Source organism: Zeugodacus cucurbitae, chromosome 6 (assembly GCF_028554725.1).
Source record: "Zeugodacus cucurbitae isolate PBARC_wt_2022May chromosome 6, idZeuCucr1.2, whole genome shotgun sequence".
NCBI lineage: Eukaryota > Metazoa > Arthropoda > Insecta > Diptera > Tephritidae > Zeugodacus > Zeugodacus cucurbitae.
The window spans coordinates 13,900,905-13,915,560 of NC_071671.1; positions in this window are offsets into that span (position 1 = coordinate 13,900,905).

Here is a 14,656-nt window from a genome sequence, read left to right on the forward strand (position 1 = left end):
AAATTTTAGTTCGTTGCTCTGCACCTTTAACTCTGTGCATATCCAGACAACCGTTAAATTCCGCTGTTGTCACGCGCGCTGTTTGGCAGCACACACATACACGCATGTATGTGTGTTGTTTTTTTTGTTTGCCGGCGTAGTTTTTGTGGCCCCTAATGAGTAGTGGGTGCGAGTCACCACACCTGTGAAATTCATAATAAATCGCTGTGTATAAATAGCACCAAGTTGGGAGGCTCAAGGTTGACGAAAATATTAACTAATACAGTTACTTTGTGGTGTGGACTGCTTTCTTGTATTCGCTCTTGAAGTAAGAGCACCGATATGTAGTAATAACTCTCTTTATGAGTGCGTTTCCTCCTTTACTAATTGGGGAAAGACAACTCAAGTTGGTTATGTGCTGGTAGAATACTCTTTATCTTTAATTGTTTGGTAAAATAGTTAATGTCGATTCAATTCAAGTTAGATATTTTGATATATGGCAAAACTCGAAGCTTATTTTTTTCTCTTTTATAGAAATTTGAGAATTATGGTTTAAATATAGTAACACACCAAATCTGAAGCAGAATAATATGGTTAGCATTACTTGAATCGAGTTATGATATTTTAACATATAGATTAAGACATTAATTTCTTGTGCGAAACATATGATATGTATATTTGGGTATGTCGAGGTCCAATCTGGGTAAGTAGAAGTGTAATATTCTACAGTATCCAGAACAACGTTTCGCGAAGGTCACACTAGTTTCGCGAGGCAGCTCGAGCTCGGTGTGGAGATTTGACTCCTAGGGCGCCATTCACTTGGGCAGAGTCGATGAAGGTGTTCCTCCTATAAATAGCTCCTCTGTAAATAGCGTGCAGTGGTTGTGTGAAGTCAGTAGTGCCCGAGTCTGGTCGGTATTGTGCTGTATATCGTCGACGATCTTGATGGCTCTGGGAGACAGCTGGTTTTTACAGGAACGAGTAAACAGCCAATCACACAACGTTTCTGAAATACCTTTAATAATCTTCATTTCCTCCAGCGTATAATAGAAATATTAATATTAATAGAATCATTCACTGGAAGTAAACTTTTGATCACGTGAGATACCTAATTTTAAAAACCCAAAAGGTCAAACTAAATGTTGATCAAATAAACAAAATAAATAAAATGACACGAGTGAGCGCGAACACGTGAACCAGCTTTCACCCAAAGTACGGAGGTGTTAAAACAATTATTCTCACCTACTTATTTGGTTAGTGATTTCGTTCGCACACATATGATTATTCTAACATTAGGGTGCGCTTTACTACGCGAAATTAAGGGGTTAGGGGTAGTCAGAGAGACGAAAAAGTAAGATTTTTCAGTATTTTGTTTTGCCTATAAATCATGTTATTTTACAATGTTTTGACTTGAATTCACGAATGTTTGAAAAAAAATTGTAATTTCCAAAGTTATAGCTGTTTGTGTTGACACAGTTCCAAAAAAAGGTCCTTGCAATCACAACCATAAGTCCTAGGAGATTCATCTAAAATCAATGGGATAAGAAAAATTAGTTATATAAATAGAAAATCCAGGGATTGTTCGAAGCTTTTTTGTTTTCAAACATTATCAAAATGGCGGCCTCGGGAAAAATAGTTAATAAGTCTTAAAAAATCAAAATTTTTGAAAAAAAAGCTTCGATCATGCCCAGGATTATTATGTATTCTAAAAGCTTTATAAGTTTCATTAAAATGTACTGAGCAACTTTCGAGTTATAGTTGTCACCAGTTCAAAAAACATAGTTTGAAGAAAAGCGCAATTAAAGTTTCACATTAGAGTTTTGGAGTGGCCGAGTGCTCTTTGTTATTTGTCGAATAACTCGTAATGTTATTACGGATCAATTCTAAATTTTTTAGATAATATTGATTTTTTGAAAATCCTGACTACCCATAACCCCTTAAGCAGTTATCGGAATTGATCACCGAACTAGCGAAATGTTCTTCTCTGACGTAAACGATATTATTGTTTTTATGATCTTCACTGGAGTGAGTCTTCATGTCTTCATGTGAATCATCAACCTTAATTCCTGTGTTCTGTTTTCCAAAATTTCTTTCTTATTTATTCGAATGTTTTACTACTCGCAGATACACCCTACTATTACAATCAATCTGTATTAAGTTCCTAGATGGCAGCTAGTGATTTCACAGACTTTATGGCACCTAATAAAACCACACATTGACACTTTGATAATTGCAAAAAACAAACGACGTCAAAGGTAAAATCAAATAATGGCAGAGTGCACTAAAATATAATTACTCGCATTTACTACTGTGTTTACAAGTTACAAAGTTGGAGTTCGACCGACTTTTAGGTAAATAATGGCAAATAACATACAAATATCTATATACATATATGTATATAGCAGATGGAAAACACTTGAGCTGTGTACAGAAGTTTTGTCTAATGGCTTTCTAAATATTATGTTTACTTCACTTCGAAATGATCATATGGTGAGCTTGTAGTTAAGTGAGAGTGATTAAGGTGATAGACATTAAAATTGTATGTGTATTTTCTGACATGATCAACTATTGCTTGGAATCTATTGCATTTATATTCCAAATCACTAGCGTTTCTTGTATTTCTTTATTTATTCTTAAGCCTTCGACAATAATATGAAATGTTCCTATTTTAGTTTTCGTTAAAAGAAAGTAAACTCAAGTGACGCAACAGTCTTTAATATTAATAGCCCTATATCGAAAGAGAGTGGTATGCAGGAGAGAAGTGCTGTAAAGTATGAACTCGGGCAATTCAAAAAACCCAGTAGGAGAAAATTATTTTCAAACTAGAATTGTTAGGTTTTAAATGTGCCAAGTAGTCAATCCTAATTGTATGGGAAATACCCATAGTCTCTCAGGTGACGTGAACATTTTTACCTATAGAGGGTGGATTTTTAGAGATAAAGAAATTATGATCTCAGCTTTTTCTGTAATAAAAATTTGTCTGACAAAAATAAATATATTCTTAATTTTTTTGATAAAATTTCAGGTTCCGAGTTTGAGGAAATAAATGTTTACGAGCTATACAGCGTATATGTCCACTGCTGATTTCATAGCAAACCCTTTGGTAATTTCTTAGCTCTAAAATAAGCACCGTATAAAAATGTTAATCATAACTTATTATTACGATAATTAGGTATTTTTGGCTTCTACTCAATTAATTAGCGTATTTACTCTTAGAGAAGGTGTTAAACGCTGTATAAATAACTATTGACGCATTCTAACCAAAACATGTAATAATGAGACATACTCGTACCTTCATTAGCCCCTTATGCCCGTTAATATATTGAGTTTTATTTAAGCAATTAGCAAGTGCAATTGTACAAATAAATGAATTATATTGCAGCGTCATAGAGATAAAATCGAATGCGTTAATTGTCTATATAACAGGCAATTATTCAATTAAAATTATCTGCTGTTGTTGTTCTTTACTCAGTCTATGTTCTAATTTGTTTCATATATTATATACTTACATATAGATACATCTATGTAGGTGTGAGTCCACCGCTGGAAAATTTTACCTGCTGAATCAGCATTTCATTTCAGTTCACAATTTTTTCAATTTGTTTTCAAATAACAGTTTTTATTGCACCAAATTCAAAGGAGGCCAGTGAACGATAATTATTTCGCTACGCCAATTTTTTATGGAAAATAATAACTATATAGTATTACGGGAAGCCAGCGGTATTCGGACTTCTGCTTAGCAACAGTTTTAGTATGAGCTGATATTGTTTAGAGTTTCTCTTTGATGGTTTTGATGGATTGAGAGTATATTTAGATATATTTCAAGTCACAATGTCATGTTCGTAAGCTTTAGTTTGGACTAAAATTTCCATCAAGTATTTCGAGTATTACTTCTTCGTGCATCTCTAGTATTTGCAGAAACTGAAACTGTTGAAACTCATAATCTTCAGTATGTTTTACAATTATGTGCTGATATCAATTACCATCGACTTACTTTAGTCTATGATCACAGACTTCAGCCTTAAAAGAAGGAACTGTGGTACGGCATATAATGCTCCTTACGTAAAACTGCAACCGAAACTATTGGTTTCGGAAATATAAAAAAAACCGCTGGTATAATGAGGATTGTCGTCTCGCAGTGGAGAGAAAACAGACTGCCTACCTCACAATGTCGCGATCGACCGCAACACGTGCGGGATGCAATAGATACCGGGAGCTGAAGAGGTAAGCATTTGTAGCCAAAAAAAGAAAAGGACCGATATGCGTGAGTATGAAGAGCTTGACAAGATAGCCGACAGGGGTAATGATCGAAAATTTTACGAAAAGATCCGGTGAATAACTGAAGGTTTCAAGACCGGAGCACACTCGTGAAGGACCCCCAGAGGTGATCTAGTTGTTGATGACCGGAGTATACTGAGTTTGTAGAGGGAACACTTCTCCAGCCTGCTGAATGGCAGTGAAAGTACAATACCAAGAGATAGCGAACCAGATTCCCCAATCGACGACCATGGAACAGATGTTTCATTGACCAACCGTGAAGAAATTAGAATAGCTATTACCCGCTTGAAGAACAACAAGGCGGCGGGGGCCGATGGATTGCCAGCCGAGCTATTCAAATATGGCGGCGAAGAGCTAATAGGGTGCATGCATCAGCTTCTTTGCGGAATATGGTCGGATGAAAGCATACTCTGTCCAATCCACAAAACGGGAGACCCCACAATCTGCACGAAACAGCACGAAAAGGAGCTGCCATGGTTTGGTTTGGTTTCCAGTTGGCGCCAAAAATCAAAAAAGAGAAACGAGTGGCACGCTCTGGTGGACTCGGCTAAATCGCTTAAAGCGGTTCCTACGCTAAATATATATATATATATATATATAATCCAACCATTCAAATGTTGCTAGGTAGAGAACACATGTGCACTGAAGACATTAATCCTGCTGGCGTCCGAAAGCAGACTATTATGGAGATATTTAATTCATAATCGAGCAAAGAACGTATACGAATTGATTGAATCGGAACAGTGTTCTAATCGGCTATGAATCGGCTAGAAGAGAGTATTGCCCGATTTAAAATGTGAAATCAATGAAAATGAAAATGAAGAGAAAAGAAGTCCTGCTTGATCAAAATTGTAAGGATTTGTTTTCAATTTGATTGCGTTTCCACTGTATTATACGGATCTGGCTTCACGTCTAATTTTTCCCGTCCTCAGACCCCAAGGGATGGTTGATAAAATGCAATTTAGCGAAAATAAAAAGTTGATCGGCAAGATTGATATCTATTAATTTTAAGCTAAAGATAAATATTTCGTATCTCTATAATCGGTGTATTTTCGAAGTTGAATTGTTCATCTAAACGATACCAATTCTTCTGCTTATATGCTATATTCATAGTGTTTTTTTTTGATATTTGTATTATTTTCCTGCTAAGTGGAATGTTCACAAAGTCCAGAGAGTTCTATTAATTTATATATTCTTCTATAGAGAAAGTATATGTAATAAATTTTTTTTGAAAAGTAACTAAATGAATTTCCTTAACCACTTACTTATATTTTCCAAAGAGTTGTTTACAAATTGCGCAAACAGCAATATTGTCAATAAGTGCAATGAATCAAAGGGAAAAAAATCCAATCTAGATCGTGAGGCAATAAACCCCAATTGTATAACCAAAGTTGCGCCTACAAAATCACACTTCAAACGCAACACGTTTTATGCACACAATTTGGTGACTTGCATATTACCAACGACTACAAATAGCAATTGTTTATTATTATCGACTTTTTTTCGCCCGGCATATTTATTTAACGCTTGAACCAGTGTGGAAAAACAAATGGAGCACTTTGCAAATATGGAAATTAAACATATGGCAGGGGCGAGTGCGAGTGCGGGCGCCAATCATAGACATAATAAGTACACACACGTTTCAATTACACTGCCGTTAGTTCAGCCAGCACGTGATCGGGCACACAGTTAGCAACAGTCTGTCGTCTATTTCACCTAAAAGTGGAAAAAAATTGAAATATGAACTTCAATACAAATATGTAAATATGCCTGAGTGTGTGTATGTGTGAGTTATTTACAACCTTTAAATCGATCAGTGTCATATTATTGTTATTCTGTTATAAAACACATATACACATTTGCACATTGGCAGTTTCCTGCGCACAACAACTCACACACACATACAGAGGCTTACTTATCAGATTGGCAACAGTCCACTCTTGAGTTTTTGCCTGTGTTTTACAACCCGCAACCAGAAAACTGAAAGTCTGGAAATATATACATATACATATATACACCCAATCAAATCATATTAAGAACGTTAAGATTTCTATATACATATGTATGTACTCATAAATCGAAGTATTTGCTTGACCATATTATTTAGTGCGCCAATAAATTGCTGATATTTGAAAGATAGCAGCGACTGCTATTGTTAATTAAGTAATTAAAATATGCGTAGGTCTATATACGTGTATGTATGTGTGATTATTTAAATAAACTCAAGGCTTTTATTTCTTCATATTTTCTGAATTCAGTAGCTGAATTGATGTCAAGCAATGATAATTGGCATATTTTATTACCCACACGATTTTTCAAGCACCTAAATAGTACCATATTGAGCTTCGTTCACTATCAGTAGTGTACACGTGTCAACTTTGTGTTCGATATTGATCACTTATAAATATGGCGATTTCACGTGACACAGCATGAGTGGTTGTATTTCCTTTATACAAGCTTTCACCAAAGCTTTTATTGAAAAGTTCCTCAGGAGCTTTTGGTATATCTGAATTATATTGACCATATCCATTTATAAGGCATATCGATATTCTCATCTGCAACAAAGTTCGATAATCCGGGTAGTTGATCTTGGTCTTTATATCGGGTTTATCATAAAGGAATATATTGGAATTAATAAATTTATTATTATTTTAATAAATCACTTACATGATTATGAATTGCTATCTAGTAATTCCTCTTTGACTCCATAATTTTGTTCACACTCTTTTCTAAAAATCAAAGAAATCTTTGTCGTAAAATCTGAACCTCTTTCCGGAATGTCGAATATCTATAAGTATCTTATCGAATATTTGTTTTTTTCTGTAAAAAGGGAGTGATGAGGGCGAACAATCCAAATTCTTGTTTCAGTGTCCCAGTTATCCATTTTTGTTAAATGTAAAAGTCAATCTGCAAAATAAAAAAATTAACCAGATTCATTAAATAGGAGAAAGTTTTTAATTTTTTTTTTTGGTAGCGGCTTTCATCAGCCATCCTGTATATTTCATCAACCCTTATCGTTTATCTTCTTCTTTTTTTAGCAAGCTTCTTACATAACTTAAATTTTTTTCTTTTACAAACTATTTAAAAGTTTTTGTAAATATTTAAAGGGAATTTCATTAAAAGTAACTATCTTTAATTTGCAGTTATTATTGCGGCTTATTTGGGCAATAAAATAAAAATTATTGTTGCCTTGTTTATTGACAATTATCACTTGATTATTGACAATTGTCACTTGATTTGGTAAATGATAAATACAATGGCGAAATACTTGTTCAAGAATTTTTCTTTAGAAAATCAAAACTATGACAAATTGACGTATGTAGTTATTTGGTGTAATAAGAAGATCAGGATGCAGATATATAAATATATTTTTAAACTTTTTTTTACGTTTCTTTCAAGAGCTCTAGCTAGATCTGGATCAAGCTCTACCTCTATATTGTTGTTTGTAATAATAATTGATGACAGATATAGGCCGAGATTATTGTCCAGTTAAAAAAATTTTTACTTTGAATGAAATATGTGCACAGGGTGCGCCAAATTTTATGTTGACATTGAATAATTTTCAAGAAAAGTAACCGCCTTTTATATTTGAGATAATTTTAATTTTAATTTCTTTTTGGACTTTAAAATTATTATTTTTGGAAAATAGTATTAAGTGGCAGGCTTAATTATCTTCAGTTAAATAAATTTTCTATCTCAGTCCGAACATAGTATTACTTTTTCGAGCTTCGCTTCAGTTTAGCGATTACCTCTCAACGACTATTTGCTCTGAGCTCGTTAATGTTTCGAGGGGTGAATATTTTGATTCGCTTATTGAAATCAGTTACCATCAAGACCATTTTCAGGTATTTGCGAGAGAGTAGTAAATAAAATTAATCTTTAATAAAATCAATCGACCGTTTCTTGAAATGCCAATGAATGTTTTGGAACCAATAAATGACGATTCTCGGTTTGAATTTTACTAAATTGTGCTTTCCAAACATGTACAATCAAGGTCCGATCTTAACATACCGATTTAAAAAATGACCCACCCTGTATAATTCTAAAAATATTATAAAAAGTCTAAAATTAATTTAAAAACCTTATTTTTTAATAAACATTATATAAATATATTTTGTTTATAAATGCATTTTGAGCATGAAAAACACCGAAATTCACTTTCAATCTAAGACTAGTATAAATACACATTGGTTTTGTTCTCTCCTTCATCTTTATTTTATTAAACTTTTATTTGTTATGCTTGAGTTGTTGTAGAACAAACACCTTTCCGTCTAACAGCTCAAATGACACCTACACGAGCCTTCTAAACAAAAGTGGCGCTGCTGCACTTACAACAACACACACATATCAAACGTATTTATTCAGTTGTCTCGCTTGAGTTGTGGGATCGGGTTACTATCTAGTTTACTAAAACACGAGCTTATCACTGCCGCTAATAAATCCATTAACTAGACATACGGAGAAAACTATTTAGAAAATAGTATAGTAAGAAAATGAAAATATGTATGACATGTATGCCGTTGTGGGCAATAAACTTCGACGAGTACATATTAGACCGCTTTTGAAAAACAAAAGAAAATCAGCTAAAGTACTTATTTCACAAAATTGTTTATATGGCTAAAAACAACAATGAAACAACAATAAACATACCAACTGATATCAGCAAATGTTCTGCGGCCGCTGCTGAGTCGCTAGAGACAAGCACGAGATTCTCTAGATAACGAACGTGATTAGTAGGCGAGTAGCGAAAGAAGGTGTCTCAGCGCTTCACGTGAATATCACCAGTGTCGATAATCCTGCTGGCGTCCGAAAGCAGACTATTATGGAGATATTTAATTCATAATCGAGCAAAGAACGTATACGAATTGATTGAATCGGAACAGTGTTCTAATCGGCTATGAATCGGCTAGAAGAGAGTATTGCCCGATTTAAAATGTGAAATCAATGAAAATGAAAATGAAGAGAAAAGAAGTCCTGCTTGATCAAAATTGTAAGGATTTGTTTTCAATTTGATTGCGTTTCCACTGTATTATACGGATCTGGCTTCACGTCTAATTTTTCCCGTCCTCAGACCCCAAGGGATGGTTGATAAAATGCAATTTAGCGAAAATAAAAAGTTGATCGGCAAGATTGATATCTATTAATTTTAAGCTAAAGATAAATATTTCGTATCTCTATAATCGGTGTATTTTCGAAGTTGAATTGTTCATCTAAACGATACCAATTCTTCTGCTTATATGCTATATTCATAGTGTTTTTTTTTGATATTTGTATTATTTTCCTGCTAAGTGGAATGTTCACAAAGTCCAGAGAGTTCTATTAATTTATATATTCTTCTATAGAGAAAGTATATGTAATAAATTTTTTTTGAAAAGTAACTAAATGAATTTCCTTAACCACTTACTTATATTTTCCAAAGAGTTGTTTACAAATTGCGCAAACAGCAATATTGTCAATAAGTGCAATGAATCAAAGGGAAAAAAATCCAATCTAGATCGTGAGGCAATAAACCCCAATTGTATAACCAAAGTTGCGCCTACAAAATCACACTTCAAACGCAACACGTTTTATGCACACAATTTGGTGACTTGCATATTACCAACGACTACAAATAGCAATTGTTTATTATTATCGACTTTTTTTCGCCCGGCATATTTATTTAACGCTTGAACCAGTGTGGAAAAACAAATGGAGCACTTTGCAAATATGGAAATTAAACATATGGCAGGGGCGAGTGCGAGTGCGGGCGCCAATCATAGACATAATAAGTACACACACGTTTCAATTACACTGCCGTTAGTTCAGCCAGCACGTGATCGGGCACACAGTTAGCAACAGTCTGTCGTCTATTTCACCTAAAAGTGGAAAAAAATTGAAATATGAACTTCAATACAAATATGTAAATATGCCTGAGTGTGTGTATGTGTGAGTTATTTACAACCTTTAAATCGATCAGTGTCATATTATTGTTATTCTGTTATAAAACACATATACACATTTGCACATTGGCAGTTTCCTGCGCACAACAACTCACACACACATACAGAGGCTTACTTATCAGATTGGCAACAGTCCACTCTTGAGTTTTTGCCTGTGTTTTACAACCCGCAACCAGAAAACTGAAAGTCTGGAAATATATACATATACATATATACACCCAATCAAATCATATTAAGAACGTTAAGATTTCTATATACATATGTATGTACTCATAAATCGAAGTATTTGCTTGACCATATTATTTAGTGCGCCAATAAATTGCTGATATTTGAAAGATAGCAGCGACTGCTATTGTTAATTAAGTAATTAAAATATGCGTAGGTCTATATACGTGTATGTATGTGTGATTATTTAAATAAACTCAAGGCTTTTATTTCTTCATATTTTCTGAATTCAGTAGCTGAATTGATGTCAAGCAATGATAATTGGCATATTTTATTACCCACACGATTTTTCAAGCACCTAAATAGTACCATATTGAGCTTCGTTCACTATCAGTAGTGTACACGTGTCAACTTTGTGTTCGATATTGATCACTTATAAATATGGCGATTTCACGTGACACAGCATGAGTGGTTGTATTTCCTTTATACAAGCTTTCACCAAAGCTTTTATTGAAAAGTTCCTCAGGAGCTTTTGGTATATCTGAATTATATTGACCATATCCATTTATAAGGCATATCGATATTCTCATCTGCAACAAAGTTCGATAATCCGGGTAGTTGATCTTGGTCTTTATATCGGGTTTATCATAAAGGAATATATTGGAATTAATAAATTTATTATTATTTTAATAAATCACTTACATGATTATGAATTGCTATCTAGTAATTCCTCTTTGACTCCATAATTTTGTTCACACTCTTTTCTAAAAATCAAAGAAATCTTTGTCGTAAAATCTGAACCTCTTTCCGGAATGTCGAATATCTATAAGTATCTTATCGAATATTTGTTTTTTTCTGTAAAAAGGGAGTGATGAGGGCGAACAATCCAAATTCTTGTTTCAGTGTCCCAGTTATCCATTTTTGTTAAATGTAAAAGTCAATCTGCAAAATAAAAAAATTAACCAGATTCATTAAATAGGAGAAAGTTTTTAATTTTTTTTTTTGGTAGCGGCTTTCATCAGCCATCCTGTATATTTCATCAACCCTTATCGTTTATCTTCTTCTTTTTTTAGCAAGCTTCTTACATAACTTAAATTTTTTTCTTTTACAAACTATTTAAAAGTTTTTGTAAATATTTAAAGGGAATTTCATTAAAAGTAACTATCTTTAATTTGCAGTTATTATTGCGGCTTATTTGGGCAATAAAATAAAAATTATTGTTGCCTTGTTTATTGACAATTATCACTTGATTATTGACAATTGTCACTTGATTTGGTAAATGATAAATACAATGGCGAAATACTTGTTCAAGAATTTTTCTTTAGAAAATCAAAACTATGACAAATTGACGTATGTAGTTATTTGGTGTAATAAGAAGATCAGGATGCAGATATATAAATATATTTTTAAACTTTTTTTTACGTTTCTTTCAAGAGCTCTAGCTAGATCTGGATCAAGCTCTACCTCTATATTGTTGTTTGTAATAATAATTGATGACAGATATAGGCCGAGATTATTGTCCAGTTAAAAAAATTTTTACTTTGAATGAAATATGTGCACAGGGTGCGCCAAATTTTATGTTGACATTGAATAATTTTCAAGAAAAGTAACCGCCTTTTATATTTGAGATAATTTTAATTTTAATTTCTTTTTGGACTTTAAAATTATTATTTTTGGAAAATAGTATTAAGTGGCAGGCTTAATTATCTTCAGTTAAATAAATTTTCTATCTCAGTCCGAACATAGTATTACTTTTTCGAGCTTCGCTTCAGTTTAGCGATTACCTCTCAACGACTATTTGCTCTGAGCTCGTTAATGTTTCGAGGGGTGAATATTTTGATTCGCTTATTGAAATCAGTTACCATCAAGACCATTTTCAGGTATTTGCGAGAGAGTAGTAAATAAAATTAATCTTTAATAAAATCAATCGACCGTTTCTTGAAATGCCAATGAATGTTTTGGAACCAATAAATGACGATTCTCGGTTTGAATTTTACTAAATTGTGCTTTCCAAACATGTACAATCAAGGTCCGATCTTAACATACCGATTTAAAAAATGACCCACCCTGTATAATTCTAAAAATATTATAAAAAGTCTAAAATTAATTTAAAAACCTTATTTTTTAATAAACATTATATAAATATATTTTGTTTATAAATGCATTTTGAGCATGAAAAACACCGAAATTCACTTTCAATCTAAGACTAGTATAAATACACATTGGTTTTGTTCTCTCCTTCATCTTTATTTTATTAAACTTTTATTTGTTATGCTTGAGTTGTTGTAGAACAAACACCTTTCCGTCTAACAGCTCAAATGACACCTACACGAGCCTTCTAAACAAAAGTGGCGCTGCTGCACTTACAACAACACACACATATCAAACGTATTTATTCAGTTGTCTCGCTTGAGTTGTGGGATCGGGTTACTATCTAGTTTACTAAAACACGAGCTTATCACTGCCGCTAATAAATCCATTAACTAGACATACGGAGAAAACTATTTAGAAAATAGTATAGTAAGAAAATGAAAATATGTATGACATGTATGCCGTTGTGGGCAATAAACTTCGACGAGTACATATTAGACCGCTTTTGAAAAACAAAAGAAAATCAGCTAAAGTACTTATTTCACAAAATTGTTTATATGGCTAAAAACAACAATGAAACAACAATAAACATACCAACTGATATCAGCAAATGTTCTGCGGCCGCTGCTGAGTCGCTAGAGACAAGCACGAGATTCTCTAGATAACGAACGTGATTAGTAGGCGAGTAGCGAAAGAAGGTGTCTCAGCGCTTCACGTGAATATCACCAGTGTCGATAACAGAGAGTGAAGTATGTGTGTGTGTGTATGAACAAATACTAATATACATATGTGGATAATGATACAGCTGATATGGATTCATCGCTATGGCCAAAACGCTGACATGCTCAGACAGTAAAATTTTGTATTCTTGTTGGGCATGTTAAATTAATACATATCTACTCTATTAGCTGACTATAACCTATTAGTTGTCGTTCATTGAGAGCGTTTATGATTCATGTGAGTAATTTAACAGGTCCGTTGCATTATAATAACTTATTTGTTGTAAGAGATTATAGAAATTCTGGTTGGCAAGTATCTCCCGTCCGCCTTTTAGTCTTTTGGATTTCGCGGCTATGTACTATATAAAGCTTTACAGAGCTCGTATCTGGCAATACTATACATCTTTGAAAGGTCTTGACATAACCTACAAAACGACGCTATGCATGATTAGTTTTGATATTGCGTTCAACAGTTATGGATGGAGTTCACTAACGCCGAAATTCGCGCTATTTTAAAGTTTTCCTTCGTTATATGCGGAATGGTTTCGACGAGCGGGTGATAACGACACCATGGATAAGCCTGCCAGCAGAAGACTTGTGACGACGAATACCGATCAAATCATGGAAAACATCATTTTAGCCCGTCATGCGGCATCTCGTGACATCGCCCAGGAGATGGGAGTTAGTCACCAAACAATTTGAAGAAGGCTGAATGCACAAAAAAGCATGATTTCACGCAAAAACCCTTCTGGACCGAACTCCTGCGATATGCAGCTGAAACGGAACGAACTTGACCCATTTTTGATGTGGATGATAACTGGCGAGGACAATATCAAGCGAAAACAGTCACGATCGAAGGGCGGTGAATCGTCCCAAACAGTGACCAAGCCGGGATTGACGGCCAGGAAGGTTTTGCTGTGTGTTTAGTGGGATTGGAAGGGAATCACCATCTACTGCGAACAACTGGAACGCTTGAGGCAGGCGATCGACCAGAAGCGTCCAGAATTGGCCAACAGGACGGGTGTAGTGTTCCAGCAGGACAACGCCAGACCACACACTTCGTTGATGATTCGTCAGAAGCTACTGGAGCTCGGATGGGAGGTTTTATCGCATCCTCCATATAGCCCGGACATAGCGCCAAGTGATTACCATCTGTTCCTGTCGCCCTTGGTAGTGTAAAGTTGAACTCAAAAGAGGCTTGTGAAAAGTGGCAGTTCGAGTTCTTCGCAAATAAGGAGGGGGCTTCTATGAGGGTGGTATTATGAAGTTTCCGTCTAGATGAAAACAGATTATCGAACAAATCGGCGCATATTTGAACTAAATCCGATCACAGTAACACTTTTTATAAAGCATTGAGTAAAAAGAGCAAAAAAACGGAAAATATTTTTAGTATTTTTGTTTAAAAATTCCACATTGGGCATTTCAGTAATAAACTCTTAAGCGAAAATTCTTCTAAATGTCAGCTTATGACGAGTGCTATGGCAC